General features: G+C 37.2%; 1 protein-coding gene across 2 annotated transcripts in view; it reads right to left on the bottom strand.

The window, feature by feature from the left end:
• Positions 1-19134, bottom strand: part of GRIP1 (glutamate receptor interacting protein 1) — a 723532-nt gene that overhangs the window by 447845 nt on the left and 256553 nt on the right. The window lies entirely within an intron of this gene.

Consider the following 19134-nt stretch of genomic DNA (forward strand, 5'->3'; position numbering starts at 1 on the left):
AGATAGGATTACAGGTGCCTGCCACCACACCTGGCTATTTTTTCTTTTAAAGTAGAGATGGGTTTTCACTGTGTTGGCCAAGCTGATCTCAAACTCCTGACTTTGTGATCTGCCCACCTCAGCCTCCAAAAGTGCTGGGATTATAAGCATGAGCCACTGTGCCTGGCCTTTCTTTTTTTAAACTGGACAAACATCTAAAAGTCAAGAGATTGCATAAATAAATCAAACATTTTTTTTTTCCTTGAAATAGCAAAAGATCTGGTAACCTTGAGCCTGATTCCAATATGGCAACTATTGATTAGAGCTGAGTGGTGGCTGCCTGCCACCCATAAATAAACATGTGCTTTCCATTTAGCTACAGTCCCTCCCCTGGGCACAATTCAATCATTCAGTTACCACCTGGCCCCTGTAGGCATAAATGCTTGTGAACAATGGTTGAAGTACTATCCCTGACTAGCCAGTCTCAAAACACTAATTACTTTAAAAGAAATTCCAGCACCCCTATATTCTGATGTAAAGAAAGCAGGCTTTTATAACAAATTGGTTATCAGTTGAGCTAAATGTTCACTAAACTATAATATTAAATTTATTAGAAAAATTTGTTCACATGAGACAATAAAGCAGGTTGAATTATTCAACAAAATGCATTTCAACCAGCAATGGCAAATATATGTTAACAAATACATATTTTTCAAGTGCTAATTATTTTCTTTTTTGGGAAGTAGGCAATTGCCTATACAGCATTTACATGATTTCCGTACTCTTCTGAATTAGATTCTTCATCCCCTTTTAGGAAAAAAGAAATGGATCAACTATTGAGATTAAATCTTCAATTTACAAACTTCCCTAGATTAGTGATTAGAGAGTTCCCTTCAATGCATAATTAGATTGAGTAATAGTTACAGTATTATTTTTTAGTAACAGTATGAAACATATAGTCTATAAGAGAAATCTTTAAGACATTAAATTAATCTGGCCCTTTTAGATGTCACAGCATCTGCATGTGATGCCAATAATTGCTGCTGCCTTCATGTGGCCTTGGGAGAGATACCCTGACCTACTGAGGATGAGAATGGGAAAGAAAAAATCACTCTGTCCTCTGGCACTAACGGTATTCTCATCAGACCCACTACTACTTCATTGTAGCAAATGATTGGTAATATCCCTCTTTACTAACTGAAATTCATAGATCATGTAACTCATGAGCACATAATTTAAACACAAAATGCCTTTTTTTTTTGAGACAGGATCTTGGTGTGTTGCCCAGGCTGGAGTCCAGTGGTGCAATCACAGCTCAGTACAGCCTCCACCTCTCAGGGTCAAGCATTCCTCCTACCTCACCCTCCTGAGTAGCTCGGACTACAGGCATGTACCACTATATACAGCTAATTTTTGTTTTGTTTTGAGACAGACAGGGTTTCACCATCTGGCTGATCTTGAACTCCGGAGCTCCAGCAATCTGCCCACCTCAGCCTCCCAAAGTGCTGGGATTACAGGCATGAGCCACCACGCCTGGCCTAAACACAAAATGTATTAATGCTGACATATATTTAATAATATGTATTTCAAATAAGTGGATCTGAGGGCATTGCTACAACAGAAAATATAGTTAAATCCTTGCAACCACTTCTAATGAATAATTCTGAATTTGAGATGGGATCAGAAGCCCTTCCATACAACATACAGAAAATAAAAAGGTAGACAGGTAGACACCAGTATATTCACTGTACACTAAAACTGAAAAATACTTTATGTCTATATAACAGTATTTGCTTCCATGCTCAAATAATTATAAATAGATTTTCATTTATAAGAGTTTTTATTGGCCAGGCATGGTGGCTCACGCCTGTAATGTCAGCACTTTGGGAGGTCAAGGCAGGTGGGTCACCTGAGTTCAGGAGTTTGAGACCAGCCTGGCCAACATGGTGAAATCCCATCTCTACTAAAAATACAAAAATTAGCTGGGTGTGGTGGTACGTGCCTATAATCCCAGCTACTCGGGAGGCTTAGGCAGGATAATCGCCTGAACCTGGGAGGCAGAGGTTACCGTGAGCCCAGATCGCGCCATTGCACTCCAGCCTTGGCAACAAGAGTGAAACTCTGTCTCAAGGGAAAAAAGGTTTTTATTAATAGTAGTTATGTGAGGGTAGTACAGTATGCAGAGTAAATTTTCCATGTGTAACCATGTCTCCATTTTAATACTTCTAGCACCTTCAGCCACCATCCACGAAATGCTAGCAACGATCCCCAACCCTCAGCATTGTGATAACCCAAAATATACAAAAAAAATACTCATTGTGTTTAAAACACTTTTTCCACAAATAATTCTTAATTGGGCCTCTAATTTGATTCTGTCCAATTACTACTTATTTGTATTGTTTATTAAATAAAGCATAGAGCCACTTGCCTAAACAGTAATAATATACCCTAAGTTTGTTCATCTGCAAATTGGTGAATAAACTAAGCCAATTCATCCATCTGTGAACTATTTCAAGGTCGACTCTCCATTGGCTACAAGATTTTGAGTTAAAAAGACAGTGGAGGACAGTGCTTATAGTTTGATAATGTTTGCTCACTGAGCGTGAAATGAAATTTAACTGTGGCATGTCTGCATTTGTAAATTTATTGTGGTTGTTTAGACTTCTTGCAAAATGAAATGTCAAGAAGTCATTCTGAGACTGCAAATATATTAGGCTTCAAAGGGCTCAGATAACTGAAGTTACTGAGTTTTCAAAGATTTTTCTGATTTTTTTTCTACCATATAGAATATGTTCATTCAATAAGTGTAGAATGAGCATAAAAGTGAAAAAGCATAAAAAATAATTTCTGAATGTAAAATGCTAAGTGTACTGTCTATTATAAGGGTTTCAAAAATGCTCATTGTATCAGAACTCATTTTTTCCTGAAGGTATATGTGTCTTAGGAGGAAAGATTTGGACTAGAAAATCTCTTCTAGCTACAAGATGTTATTATTTTTATGCAGCTAGATGCTTTGAAGCGATGAAAAATACAGTGCTGATTATAGTGTTTTTTAAGGTAATTGTGAGACTTCATGGAATCTATTTAAGCTCCATATTTGACGATTCTGAAGAATATATTACCTAATGCCTTCTATTTCCTGGAATTCATTTCATTTTCTCTCTCTCCTCTCTTCCTCCTTTCTTCCTCCTTCCCTTTCCTCTTTGCCAACTTGTTCTTTTCAAGCTACTTGGAGATCAAGAAAAGTCTATTTATTTTAAGTTACGCACATTTATTTATTTATATTTGTTTCTTGGTTGGTTGGTTTTACCCAAGTACTGAATTTCTAAAAGCTGAGATTTTTTATTTATTCATTTGGCTACAGGAACATTTTCTTGGTATTTAAATTTGTTCTTGTGGTCTCACTTCTAAGTTGTCATAAATAATCTAATTTAAATTTCTCTTTTTTTCCATCCTCTAAATGCACTGCCATGTGATTCATTTCTCCTGCCTTCTCGGCCTTTTTCTCTTAAAGCCATTTCTTTGGCTCCCAACCCTAGCTATGATTTACAAGCAAACTTGTTCGGGTTAATAGCAAATATTTTAAAGCACTTGTGAGTTTTAGATTTTTTAACAGCCATTTATCCAATTTGAGTTACCCATTATTCCTGCCTCTCCTCTTTACTTTTATTTATTCATTTATTTATTTATTCATTTTGTGATGGAGTATCACTCTGTCACTCAGGCTGGAGAACAGTGGTGCAGTCTTGGCTCACTGCAACCTCTGCCTCCCAGGTTCAAGCGATTCTCCAGCCTCAGCCTCCTGAGTAGCTGGGATTACAGGTGCCCACCACCACGCCTGGCTAATTTTTTGTATTTTTAGTAGAGATGGGGTTTTACCATGTTAGTCCAGCTGGTCTTGAACTCCTGACCTCAAGTGATCCGCCTGCCTCGGCCTCCCAAAGTGCTGGGATTATAGGTGTGAGCCACTGTCCCTGGCCTCCTCTTTACTTTTATTATTGAGCATTTGTCTGGTTCATTAGTCTGTTTGCTCATTTATTTACTCAATTGTTCTTCACACACATGTTCAATATTTATTATGCAGTGGGTGTGGAACAGAATTTGAAGGGAAAATTCTAAGTCATCATTCTCCTTGATAGTAGCTTTAGTTGCAAGTTCAAGTAAAGAGTTTAAAACTATTAGTTTAAATTACACTTTTAGAATGTCTATGGCTCTAAGGATTCACTTTTTCACCCTATAAAATGTATTTAGTGCCAGTCACATGCTAGATGTTTAATCCATGATGGCTTTGACCAACTTTTAGAACTGGTCCTATTTCACATTCTTGCTGGTTGATTTTTGGTGTTTGACATACTTTTTAGGAGGAAAACATTAAAGGCCCTTGAATAATTTAAACAGTATGTTTCCATGAACCATGAAGAATATGTGCTTGTCTCACACTAAATCTGATTCAGTTATTCGACAAATGCTTCCTGTGTGTCTCTAGTGCCAGACACTATTCACACTCCAAAGATAGAACAGTGCACATGAGGGTAACACTCCTCTCATGAAGGTATAATATAGATGAGGAGGTGTGTTAGTCTGCTTGTGTTACTATAAAGGAATACCTGAGACTGGGTAATTTATAAAGAAAAGAGGATTATTTCAGTTCACAGTTCCCTAGGCTGTACAGGAAGTGTGGTAAAGACATCTGCTTCTGATGAAGGCCTCAGGGAGCTTACGATTATGGCAGAAGGTGAAGGGGAAGCACGTATATCACACACAGAGAGAGGAAGCAAGAGAGAGGAAAAGGTGCCAGGCTACTTGTAAATAACCAGCTCTCAGGTGAACTAATAGAGCGAGAACTCACTCATCGACACTAAGCCGTTCAAGACAGATCCACAGACCTCCCACTAGGCCCCACCTCCAACATCGGGGATCACATTTCAACATGAAGTTTGGAGGATATCAGAGGAAATAGATAACGTACAAGTACATCATCAAACAAAGTAATTTCCAATAGTGAGAAGTGACAAGGTGATGCAATGTAAGCGACTCTGAGGGCTATATTAGAATGGGGAGAGCTGAGAAAGCTTTACCCGGAGGAGATACAACTTGAGCAAAGACCTAAAAAATACAAGAAGATCCATCCAAAGGCAGTACCTTTGATACAGCATGAACAGAAAGGATGACAACACTGAGTTGGCATTGTGCCAGGCACAGCAAGGTGACCACTGTGGAGAATAATAGGAGAGGAAACTAAAGAGGCAGGGAGGGGCCAGCTCACCTCAGGCTTTCCAGGCCCGGATAAAAATTATGGACTTCTATTCTACATGTATTAGGAACACATAGAACTCACTGCACAGTGTTAAATAGGGAAGTGACATGATCTACCTTTAAGATGAATATTCTGGTTGTTTATGGAAAATGGGCAAGAGTGGAAATAGGGTTCTAAGAAATCAAGGATGATTCTTTGATTTTGGTATAACTGGAAGGATAGTACCATGATAGTATTACTATGATAGGAATAATGGTGGAGATATAGGTTTGAGGGCTGTGCCTTAAAATATTGTCTATATTATGTGATATATAGTTATAAATTTTATATATAGTTATATACTTCCTATACAGTTATAAATCTATGAATTTTATTTTAGAAGTAAATGTGCCACCCTCAGCTGTGCAACTGTGAGCAAGTTACTTAAACTCTCTGTACCCCATTTCCTCATCTACAAATGAGGATAAACAATAGTACCATGTTCATAGGATTGCTGTATTAAATGAGTACATGAAGCTCTTGGAGACTGGTACATAGCAAGAAAAATTTAAATGTATCGTTGTTGATAATAAAGGTTAATTAACTGAAAGGAGCCTTCTTTTCATTTTCATTCACTTTATTATAGCTGCTTCTTATATAACCTTGTAATTATCTGCTTATTTAACTGTGAGTTCAAGGTAGAACTGTCCTTTTTATGGTTGCATTCCAATAGTCTAACATGTATTTGTCCCTTTATTAATTCAACAAATAATTTACTGAATACTTATTATGTGTACAGCTGCACTAAGTACTAGTGATACCGTAAAAAAAAAAAACAAAAACAAAAACAAAAAAACCAAAACAAACAAACAACAAAAAAAGCAATGACCATGTCTTAATGAAGTTTATATTCTGGGGGGAGAATGAGTTTATAGAAAAATTAAATAAATATATAAATAAGGTACATGTATTAGCTCTGTCACACTGCTATGAAGAAATACCCAGGACTATAGTTTTTTTATTTTTTTATTTTTATTTTTAAAAAAGAGAGAGGTTTGACTCAGTTCTGCATTGCTGGGGAGGCCTCAGGAAATTTTCAATCATGGCAAAAGGCAATGGAGAAGCAGGGACCTTCTTCACAGGGCAGCAGGATGGAGTGAGTGTAAGCAGGGGAAATGCCAGTCGCTTACAAAACCATCAGATCTCATGTAAATTCACTCACTGTCACAAGAATAGCATGGGGAAACCACGCCCATGATCCAATTACCTCCACCTGGTCCTGCCATTGACAAATAGGGATTATGGGGATGACAATTCAAGATGAGATTTTGGGTGGGCAATAGCCAACCCATATCAGCAGATCCATATTGGATATTTATATCCTTTATTTATATGCATATAGTAAGCATTCTATACAAATTTGTTTTGTTTTAGGAATAAAGCAATTACTATGTAATTAGATCTTCTTCTAGTGGAATATTACTAACAAAGGACAAGTCGAATCTCATGACGAGGCAGCACATTAGTGATTCTCATGGATGAGGGTGGTATTATAAGAGGATAGAGTCAGAATCACCTGGGGAAGAGTTTTTTCCAAATCACAATGATCCTCCAAAACCTAGCTTAGGAACTCCATTTTCCAGAAAGCTCTCCCTGATGCTCACTTCCCCCATCCCTTCCAAGTGGTCTAGGCCTGAGACTTAGAGCATCCCATGATTACTCTGTTAGTTTGGATACTAGTTCAGGTGCTTTAACAAATTAGTAAGAGCGGCTTAGGCTGGGCACAGTGGCTCAAGCCTGTAATCCCAGCAATTTGTGAGGCCAGGGTTGGTGGATTGCTTGAGCCCAGGAGTTCAAGACCAGCCTGCGCAACATAGTGAGACCCCATCTCTACAAAAAAAATAAAAGGAAAATTAGCCGGGCTTTGAGGCACATGTCTGTGGTTCTAGCTACTTGGGAAGCTAAAGTGGAAGGATTGCTTCAGCTCGGGAAGTAGAGGCTGCAATAAGCCAAGATCAGGCTGCTGCACTCCAGCCTGGGCAACAGAACAAGTCCCTGTCTCAAAAAAAAAAAAAAAAAAAAAAAAAAGTGGGTGGGAGTGGCTTAAACAAGATGAAAGATTTCTTTCTTTCTTTCTCATATTAAGGTCTGAGTGGTGGGAGAGAGGAGGCTGAACTATTACCTGAGGTCTTCCAGGGATCTGGGTTCCTTCTGTCTGAAACATTATAACCCGAAATATTGTCCTTATATTCATGAGTGTGACTCAATACTGTCATGGCCAAGGTCTAGCACAAAGGAAGAGAAAAAACAGTAAAGTTTTCATCTGAGAACAGGATCAGTAAGTTGCATCTGTCACTTCTGTGTAGATGTCATTGTCTTTTGGCCACACCTTACTGCACTGGAAGAAGGAAAATGTGGTTTCTCTAAATTTGAGAGTTTCTATTAGCAAAGAATGGGTAAACAGACCCACTGGAGGACAACTATCTGTCTCCCCTCACTTACTTTATTGCAGCACTTTATTTATTATTCTCTGTTGTGATTAAGACCATAGACTTTCCCTGAAACCGATCTCAAAGTTTGCTCAGGAAAGAGCCAGTATTTTATTCATGTTTGTTTCCCTGGTACCTGGCACAGAGCTTGGCCTCTGATAGGCACTCAATTCCTGTGTATTGGTTGTACTAAAGGCTCTATCAAAATTTAGTTTTCTTCTTACAACAACCTAGTAAGGTAGTCATAATAATCTCATTTTACAGGTGCTGATGTTTATAAACTTATTCATTAAAGATTCAATAAATTTTGGACACAGTATTTGCAACCAACCTTACGTAAGTCCTCTAAGTCCTCACTCTTCCATTAAACCACACTGGTGCATTTTAAAAAAACACAAAAACTTGAGACTACCATTTAAAAATATAGCCTCAAACCCTTAAAGAAGTGTTAGAATTTTCAGATGACTAATAGCCTCCTTCTTATCCTATACCAGTGAAAATTTTCTGAATGACAAGAAACAAGAATTCTAATAGTACAGACTTTGAACTTCTTGTAGAATCTTAAAGGCATTTTGAAAAAAACAAAACTACATCCTCAGTCCCATTTGCTCATGAAATATGTTCATATATTTGCTTCATGATTAAGGTTGCCCCCTTTATATTTTATACTAGAGAACTGTGAGGTTTATAACATTTTAACCTACTCAAGACACTAGATCTTTAAAACAAAGTGTAAGTAAAGCAGTATTTGCAAAAGATGATTCCTCATGAACATCCTTTCCTCAGAAAACAAGATTTTATCCAAGAATCTGAGAAATACCAAGTCAAACAAAATTAAGCCTGTTTTTCAACTGTAAGACTTCTAAGTGCTTTTATGACACACCTATGCCAGTCTGACTCCTGACAGGCAGCAAACTTGTTTCATCACAGTAGAGACATAATTTTCTACATATATACATATATATATGTATATGTATATGTGTGTATGTGTGTATACATATATTTCCCATAGACTATTTCATTTTAAAGTGGTAAATTTTAAATTATTTGGTCTCAAGACCCATCTACTTCTTTTAAAAATTACTGAGGACATCAAAGAGCTTTTGTTTATATGAATTTTATCTACTGATATGTACCATATTTGACATTAAAACTGACAATTTTATTTTAATTTTTACTTTTTGGGATGGAGTCTTTCTCTTGTCACCCAGGCTGGAGTGCAGTGACACGATATCAGCTCACTGTAACCTCTGCCTCCCAGGTTCAAGCAGTTCTTTTGTCTCAGCCTCCTGAGTAGCTGGGATTACAGGCACCTGCCACCACACCTAGCTGATTTTGTATTTTTAGTAGAGACGGAGTTTCACTATGTTGGTCAGGCTGGCTGGTCTTGAACTCCCGCCCTCGGGTGATCCACATGCCTTGGCCTCTCAAAGTGCTGGGATTACAGGCATAAGCCACCACGCCCAGCCTGAGAATTTTAAAATATGTTTATTACTCATTTATTAAGCAATAAATCCATCAAGTGTTAACATAAGTAAAATATTGTATGAAAAATAACTACATTTCTCAAATAAAAAAATACCTAAGACAGGCATTTTTTAATATTTTTACCTATCTGTTCAAAATGTAGCTTAATAGGAAGAAGCTACATTTTAATGTCAGATTCTACATTCAATCTGTTGCAATATGTTATTTGAACACAGTATACAAAGAAAATCCCACCTCACACAGAAATGTAGTTGGAAAAGGAAGGAGTATTTTAACAGCCTTTTCAGATAATTTTGGATATTCTTTGGTAATACACCAGGATTCAACAAGAGGTAGTTTCTTAAATATTAGTTACACTGTGGAATCTGAAACTATGTCAATGAACTGTTTGTACTCTATCACATTAATATTAATTATTCTTTCTTACATCTAGAATGTATCTTTACACATAATTTTGTGCATCATGCATTTGTTAGTTGGAAAATAATTGGTTCACTGAGTTATGCAGGTCTTCCAAATGTTAATACATTTCATGTTTCATTATACAACATCAAAACATCACATTCATTATCACCACAAATCTCATCCAAAAAGTCAGTAAGTATATTAGGAAGCTGTCAAGTTCCTAATGGTAGATACAAGTTTTCCAAAGTTCCAATTTTCACTTAAAAAATTGTATTTTATTATTGGCAACAAATGTTATCCGTTATCCTTGAAGTAACAAATGAATTCATCTTGTTCATTTTTGAGAAAATGTCTGTCAAATACCCAAGTCTGAATAACTACAATTTGCCTGTCCATTCTTTCAACAAAAATATTATTCCATGGAAAAAGTAGCTAACTCCATTCACAACTCAAACATTTCATTAAGTGTTTTTTTGGATACAGCCATAGTACTTCGGTATGCAATAGAGTGCTTTAAAAGTCCTTCCCATTTTGTTAACACAGAATATTAAAAATATATTTATTACTTCTTTTTTTTTTTTTTTTTTTTTAATTTATTTATTATTATTAAACTTCAAGTTGTAGGGTACATGTGCACAACGTGCAGGTTTGCTACATATGTATACTTGTGCCATGTTGGTGTGCTGCACCCATCAACTCGTCATTTACATCAGGTATAACTCCCAATGCAATCCCTCCCCCCTCCCCCCTCCCCATGATAGGCCCCGGTGTGTGATGTTCCCCTTCCCGAGTCCAAGTGATCTCATTGTTCAGTTCCCACCTACGAGTGAGAACATGCGGTGTTTGGTTTTCTGTTCTTGTGATAGTTTGCTAAGAATGATGGTTTCCAGCTGCATCCATGTCCCTACAAAGGACACAAACTCATCCTTTTTTATGGCTGCATAGTATTCCATGGTGTATATGTGCCACATTTTCTTAATCCAATCTGTCACTGATGGACATTTGGGTTGATTCCAAGTCTTTGCTATTGTGAATAGTGCTGCAATAAACATACGTGTGCATGTGTCCTTATAGCAGCATAATTTATAATCCTTTGGGTATATACCCAGTAATGGGATGGCTGGGTCATATGGTACATCTAGTTCTAGATCCTTGAGGAATCGCCATACTGTTTTCCATAATGGTTGAACTAGTTTACAATCCCACCAACAGTGTAAAAGTGTTCCTATTTCTCCACATCCTCTCCAGCACCTGTTGTTTCCTGACTTTTTAATGATCGCCATTCTAACTGGTGTGAGATGGTATCTCATTGTGGTTTTGATTTGCATTTCTCTGATGGCCAGTGATGATGAGCATTTTTTCATGTGTCTGTTGGCTGTATGAATGTCTTCTTTTGAGAAATGTCTGTTCATATCCTTTGCCCACTTTTGGATGGGGTTGTTTGTTTTTTTCTTGTAAATTTGTTTGAGTTCTTTGTAGGTTCTGGATATTAGCCCTTTGTCAGATGAGTAGATTGCAAAAATTTTCTCCCATTCTGTAGGTTGCCTGCTCACTCTGATGGTAGTTTCTTTTGCTGTGCAGAAGCTCTTTAGTTTGATGAGATCCCATTTGTCAATTTTGGCTTTTGCTGCCGTTGCTTTTGGTGTTTTAGACATGAAGTCTTTGCCCATGCCTATGTCCTGAATGGTACTACCTAGGTTTTCCTCTAGGATTTTTATGGTATTAGGTCTAACATTTAAGTCTCTAATCCATCTTGAATTAATTTTCGTATAAGGAGTAAGGAAAGGATCCAGTTTCAGCTTTCTACTTATGGCTAGCCAGTTTTCCCAGCACCATTTATTAACTAGGGAATCCTTTCCCCATTTCTTGTTTCTCTCAGGTTTGTCAAAGATCAGATGGCTGTAGATGTGTGGTATTATTTCTGAGGACTCTGTTCTGTTCCATTGGTCTATATCTCTGTTTTGGTACCAGTACCATGCTGTTTTGGTTACTGTAGCCTTGTAGTATAGTTTGAAGTCAGGTAGCGTGATGCCTCCAGCTTTGTTCTTTTGACTTAGGATTGTCTTGGAGATGCGGGCTCTTTTTTGGTTCCATATGAACTTTAAAGCAGTTTTTTCCAATTCTGTGAAGAAGCTCATTGGTAGCTTGATGGGGATGGCATTGAATCTATAAATTACCTTGGGCAGTATGGCCATTTTCACGATATTGATTCTTCCTATCCATGAGCATGGTATGTTCTTCCATTTGTTTGTGTCCTCTTTGATTTCACTGAGCAGTGGTTTGTAGTTCTCCTTGAAGAGGTCCTTTACATCCCTTGTAAGTTGGATTCCTAGGTATTTTATTCTCTTTGAAGCAATTGTGAATGGAAGTTCATTCCTGATTTGGCTCTCTGTTTGACTGTCACTGGTGTATAAGAATGCTTGTGATTTTTGCACATTAATTTTGTATCCTGAGACTTTGCTGAAGTTGCTGATCAGCTTAAGGAGATTTTGGGCTGAGACAATGGGGTTTTCTAAATATACAATCATGTCGTCTGCAAACAGGGACAATTTGACTTCTTCTTTTCCTAACTGAATCCCCTTGATTTCTTTCTCTTGCCTGATTGCCCTAGCCAGAACTTCCAACACTATGTTGAATAGGAGTGGTGAGAGAGGGCATCCCTGTCTTGTGCCAGTTTTCAAAGGGAATTTTTCCAGTTTTTGCCCATTCAGTATGATATTGGCTGTGGGTTTGTCATAAATAGCTCTTATGATTTTGAGGTACGTTCCATCAATACCGAATTTATTGAGCGTTTTTAGCATGAAGGGCTGTTGAATTTTGTCAAAAGCCTTTTCTGCATCTATTGAGATAATGATGTGGTTCTTGTCTTTGGTTCTGTTTATATGCTGGATTATGTTTATTGATTTGCGAATGTTGAACCAGCCTTGCATCCCAGGGATGAAGCCCACTTGATCATGGTGGATAAGCTTTTTGATGTGCTGCTGGATCCGGTTTGCCAGTATTTTATTGAGGATTTTTGCATCGATGTTCATCAGGGATATTGGTCTAAAATTCTCTTTTTTTGTTGTGTCTCTGCCAGGCTTTGGTATCAGGATGATGTTGGCCTCATAAAATGAGTTAGGGAGGATTCCCTCTTTTTCTATTGATTGGAATAGTTTCAGAAGGAATGGTACCAGCTCCTCCTTGTACCTCTGGTAGAATTCAGCTGTGAATCCATCTGGTCCTGGACTTTTTTTGGTTGGTAGGCTATTAATTATTGCCTCAATTTCAGAGCCTACTATTGGTCTATTCAGGGATTCAACTTCTTCCTGGTTTAGTCTTGGAAGAGTGTAAGTGTCCAGGAAATTATCCATTTCTTCTAGATTTTCCAGTTTATTTGCGTAGAGGTGTTTATAGTATTCTCTGATGGTAGTTTGTATTTCTGTGGGGTCGGTGGTGATATCCCCTTTATCATTTTTAATTGCGTCGATTTGATTCTTCTCTCTTTTCTTCTTTATTAGTCTTGCTAGTGGTCTGTCAATTTTGTTGATCTTTTCAAAAAACCAACTCCTGGATTCATTGATTTTTTGGAGGGTTTTTTGTGTCTCTATCTCCTTCAGTTCTGCTCTTAGTTATTTCTTGCCTTCTGCTAGCTTTCGAATGTGTTTGCTCTTGCTTCTCTAGTTCTTTTAATTGCGATGTTAGAGTGTCAATTTTAGATCTTTCCTGCTTTCTCTTGTGGGCATTTAGTGCTATAAATTTCCCTCTACACACTGCTTTAAATGTGTCCCAGAGATTCTGGTATGTTGTATCTTTGTTCTCATTGGTTTCAAAGAACATCTTTATTTCTGCCTTCATTTTGTTATGTACCCAGTAGTCATTCAGGAGCAGGTTGTTCAGTTTCCATGTAGTTGAGCGGTTTTGATTGAGTTTCTTAGTCCTGAGTTCTAATTTGATTGCACTGTGGTCTGAGAGACAGTTTGTTATAATTTCTGTTCTTGTACATTTGCTGAGGAGTGCTTTACTTCCAATTACGTGGTCAATTTTGGAGTAAGTACGATGTGGTGCTGAGAAGAATGTATATTCTGTTGATTTGGGGTGGAGAGTTCTATAGATGTCTATTAGGTCTGCTTGCTGCAGAGATGAGTTCAATTCCTGGATATCCTTGTTAACTTTCTGTCTCGTTGATCTGTCTAATGTTGACAGTGGAGTGTTGAAGTCTCCCATTATTATTGTATGGGAGTCTAAGTCTCTTTGTAAGTCTCTAAGGACTTGCTTTATGAATCTGGGTGCTCCTGTATTGGGTGCATATATATTTAGGATAGTTAGCTCTTCCTGTTGAATTGATCCCTTTACCATTATGTAATGGCCTTCTTTGTCTCTTTTGATCTTTGATGGTTTAAAGTCTGTTTTATCAGAGACTAGTATTGCAACCCCTGCTTTTTTGTGTTCTCCATTTGCTTGGTAAATCTTCCTCCATCCCTTTATTTTGAGCCTATGTATGTCTCTGCGTGTGAGATGGGTCTCCTGAATACAGCAGACTGATGGATCTTGACTCTTTATCCAGTTTGCCAGTCTGTGTCTTTTAATTGGAGCATTTAGTCCATTTACATTTAAGGTTAAGATTGTTATGTGTGAACTTGATCCTGCCATTATGATATTAACTGGTTATTTTGCTCGTTAGTTGATGCAGTTTCTTCCTAGCCTTGATGGTCTTTACATTTTGGCATGTTTTTGCAATGGCTGGTACCAGTTGTTCCTTTCCATGTTTAGTGCTTCCTTCAGGGTCTCTTGTAAGGCAGGCCTAGTGGTGACAAAATCTCTAAGCATTTGCTTATCTGTAAAGGATTTTATTTCTCCTTCACTTATGAAACTTAGTTTGGCTGGATATAAAATTCTGGGTTTAAAATTCTTTTCTTTAAGAATGTTGAATATTGGCCCCCACTCTCTTCTGGCTTGAAGAGTTTCTGCCGAGAGATCTGCTGTTAGTCTGATGGGCTTCCCTTTGTGGGTAACCCGACCTTTCTCTCTGGCTGCCCTTAAGATTTTTTCCTTCATTTCAACTTTGGTGAATCTGGCAATTATGTGTCTTGGAGTTGCTCTTCTCGAGGAGTATCTTTGTGGCGTTCTCTGTATTTCCTGGATTTGAATGTTGGCCTGCCCTATAAGTGAAACCTGTTTTTTACTTTTAATTGCATGTGTGTGGTGGCAAATAATATACTGACTACTACTATTAAACCTTGGTGTCACTGCTTGGGTACTAAAGCTCCAGAGGTGTTACCCACTATTGTGTAACCTCAAATAACATGGACCCCCAGGGGTCCATAGACTATACTTTGAGAACCACTGCTGTAGAGAACCACTAGTGGGTAAAAATAGAGAAAAGCCTTGGTTTACTGTTATTTTCTGCAAATTCTAATAAAAGATGTCCCAAAAAATCTTAATGCAATTTAAAACTGTAATAATTTCAGAAGTACACATACTAACAACGTAGTTAAATGTCTTTTACGTGTATTTAGTTTAGTGCATTGGGGAGGATAAAATTTTAATTTAACAATTTTGTTTTCCACTATTCCCAAATGGATTGGCAAAGAAGCCCTTTGCCTGGTGACCTCAGTCACCTGATCTGCCTCTACTACACTTTTGGTAGGTAATATCCAAACTGATGTATATATCGAAACCTTTTACTTTTGTTGACTTTAAAGCTAGAATAATGAATTCAATCTTTTCAGCTAATAAGCTCAGTAGATGGAATTTTTTACAAAGTTTGAAAATCAACTACAGCAATATAATCACATAAGATGGTAGTTATGTTGAACTGTAATAAGCAGTATTAATGTTTTAAAATGTTAATCAATTTTCCAATGTTGTTTTCTGTAAGTAATTACAATATATTATTCTTAGGTTACTGGTGTTACAGGAAATCATGATACAAATACATGAATTAAACCATCTGCCTAAAGTTAATAAATATTTATTGAACTACTATTATGTACCAGGAATTGGGCTAGGCACAGCAAAACAGAGTAAAATTTTTAAATAATATGCATTGCTACATTGAAACCACTTTTATAATGCCAGTACAAGGTGGTTTTTAGTTTTACATGTCAAAAGGTCTAACTAAACGGATAATTTTGAATATTTACTGCCAACATTCAAACTAAGAGTTCCAGTTTCCAGTTCAGCATCTAAGGAGCATGAGCATCACTACTCTATCCTAAAAACAAGTGAAAGGCTAACAAAATGAATCAACGACCCTTCATGAACCCATCAGAGATGTGATGGTCATAGGGCAAAATCACTGCCCACAAAAGTGAAGACACAAACAGGTGAATCAGAGAATCACTCCTCTTACTAGAATGGAAAGCAAAGCATAAACTTCTGTGGGAACTGGTGCGGGGCTAGGAAAGCCTGTGCTGTAATTGATGAATTTCTGGAATGTGAATAAGCCTGGAAGATAAAAACTCCAGGAAGACTCAGTCACCTGGAGGCACCTTACTTTAGTGAGCTTTACCTCCTGAAACCTGATGAGGTTCTCACAGTGAATACTAAAGAAATATCTCCTCCTGCTTTTGGCAGGAAGAGGGAAAAATAACCATCTTGAAATATGCTGGGCCGGGCACGGTGGCTCACGCCTGTTATCCCAGCATTTTGGGAGGCCGATGCGGGTGGATCATGAGGTCAGGAGATCGAGACCATCCTGGCTAACATGCTGAAATCCCGTCTCTACTAAAAATACAAAAAAAAATTAGCCGGGCGCGGTGGCGGGCGCCTGTCGTACCAGCTACTCGGGAGGCTGAGGCAGGAGAATGGTGTGAACCCAGGAGGCGGATCTTGCAGTGAGCTGAGATTACACCACTGCACTCCAGCCTGGGCAACAGAGCCAGACTCCGTCTCAAAAAAAAAAAAAAAAAAAGAAAATAAAAGAAAAGAAAAGAAAAGAAATATGCCACAGAATTCTGTTCTTCTTAACAAGTCCTGCCCTCAGAAGAAACTATCTTAGCAGATTTTAACCTGACTGACCTCGGTAAAGGAAATACCCAACTTCAGCCAGCTTTGTCCTTCCACACGGGAGAAGTAAAATATGTAATGCTAGCCCTCTATAGACATCCTGTCCCACACGAGGTAGTAAAGAGGGTGAGGAATTGAGAAGCACTTGTAAAGTTCACAACCCAGAGGTACAGGCTCACTATAAGATGGAGACCTAATCATAGAAATGACTAATAGAATGCATCCTTTCCCCACAAAACTTACTGCCACATCAATAAAAGCTTATTTGGTAGAGTTCTTATTGCCCAGTACATCATAGCCAGCTTTCAACAAAAATTATAATACAGAAAAAAGCAAAAAATACAGTTTGAGACAGAATATTCATCAGAACCAGACTCAGATATAGGAAGAATGCTGGATTTATCAGGCTGAATTTAAAGCAACTATTACTAATATGCTAAAAGCTCTAATGAAAAAAGTAGATAACATGTAAGAAAAGACAACGTAAGCAATGAGATGGAAATTCTAAACAAAAAATTCTAGAGATCAAAAACACTGTAACAGAAATGAAGAATGCCTTTGGTGGACTCATTAGTAGACTAGACACAGCTGAAGAAAGAATCTCTGAGCTTGAGGATATATCAGTAGGAACACAGAAAAGCAGAAAATAAAAGAAAAAATAATAGTAGACTAGAATATGGAAGAACTGAGACAAACTACAAAAGCTATAAGATATACATAATGGGAATACCACAAGGAAAACAAAGAAAGAAACAGAAGAAATATTTGAAGAAATGACAGAATTTCCCCCAAATAAAAGTCAGACACCAAACCATAGATTCAGGAATCTCAGAGAATACCATCATGATACAGTGAAAACCATACCAAGGCATACATATTCACACTTCAGAAAACCAAAAGTAAATAAAATTATTAAAACAAGTCAGAAGGGAAAAAATGCCCTACCCTCAGAGGAGCAGAGATAAGAATTACATCTGACTTCTCAGAAGCCATGCAATGAAGAAGAGAATGACGTGGGATATTTAAAGGATTGAGAGAAAACCACCACCAACCTAGAATTCTGTCTCCTGTGAAATTATTCTTTAAAAGTAAAGGAGAATCACTTTTTCAGAGAAGCAAACATTGAGAAAATTTGTTGCCACTAGACTTGCCTTGCAAGGATTGTTTAAAAAGTTCTTTAGAAAGAAGAAAATTGACATAGGTGAGAAATTCAGTCAACATAAAAAAGGAAAGAACATTAGATAAGGAATAAGTAAAGGTAAATAAAATAGTTTTTTTTAATTGATTTAACATAACAGTTTGTTCTAATAACAGCAACAATGTATTCAATTATAGATGCCTATGTATGGTTATGTGTGCTTACATATAGGTGAAATGAATGATAGCAATGATACAAGGGGTAGGAGGAAAGAATTAGTAAAATGTTACTAAGAGGTACTTGCACTACTAGCAAACTGATGTAGTGCTATTTGAAAGTGGGCATAGATTAGTTATAAATGTACATTGAAAACTCTATGGCAACCACCAAAAATAGCAAGCAAACCAAAAAGAAGTATAATTGATATGCTAAGAGAGCAGAGAAAGTAGAATTATGTAAAATGTTCGGTTAAAACCACAAACAAACACAAATAAAGAACAGGTAACAAATAGAGAACAGTAAAAATATGGTACATTTTAATCCAACTAGATCAGTTATCACTTTAAACATCAATGGTCTAAATACAATCGAAAGAGAGACTGTCAGAGTGGGTCAAAAAACAAGCCCCAAAAACATACTGTCTACAAGAAACTCACTTTTAATTTAAAGAAACATGCAGATTAAGGGTAAACAATTGAGAAAGATATATCATGTAAATGCAAATCAAAATAAAGTTAGATTATATTAATTTCACACAGCAGACATCAAAGCAAGGAAAATTATCAGGGATAAAGAGAGGCCACTATATAGAGTGAAGAATCCGAAGAATACAGAACAATCTTTAACATACATGTGCCTAAAAACAGAGCATTAAAATACTTGAGGGAAAATAATGAAACTGAGGAGAAGGAGATGAACCCAACCATTGTAGCTGGAGACTTCAACACTATTCTATCAGAAATGGACAGATCCAGCAAGCAGAAAATCAGTAAGACTATTGCTGAATTTGGCAGTGCCATCAAGTGCTGGATACAATTTATATCTATACACAAGTGCATTCAATAACAGTAGAACATACATTCTTCCCAATCTCACATGGAACATACACCAAGAGACATTAAATTCTGGGCCATGAAACACACCTTAAAAATTTAAAGGAATATAAACCATACCACAATGGAATTACTGCCACTAGAACACAATGGAAGTAAACTAGAAATGAATAACAGAAAGGCAGCTGGAAAGTCCCTAAATATTGGAGATTAAATAATATACTTCCAAATATCAAATGATTCAGAGAAGAAATCTCAAGAGACATTTAGCAAAATATTTTGAACTGAATGAAAATGAAAATAAAACTTACCAAAATTTGTGCCATGCCAAGAAAAAAGTACTCAAAGGGAAATTTA

Source organism: Chlorocebus sabaeus, chromosome 11 (assembly GCF_047675955.1).
Source record: "Chlorocebus sabaeus isolate Y175 chromosome 11, mChlSab1.0.hap1, whole genome shotgun sequence".
Taxonomy (NCBI): domain Eukaryota; kingdom Metazoa; phylum Chordata; class Mammalia; order Primates; family Cercopithecidae; genus Chlorocebus; species Chlorocebus sabaeus.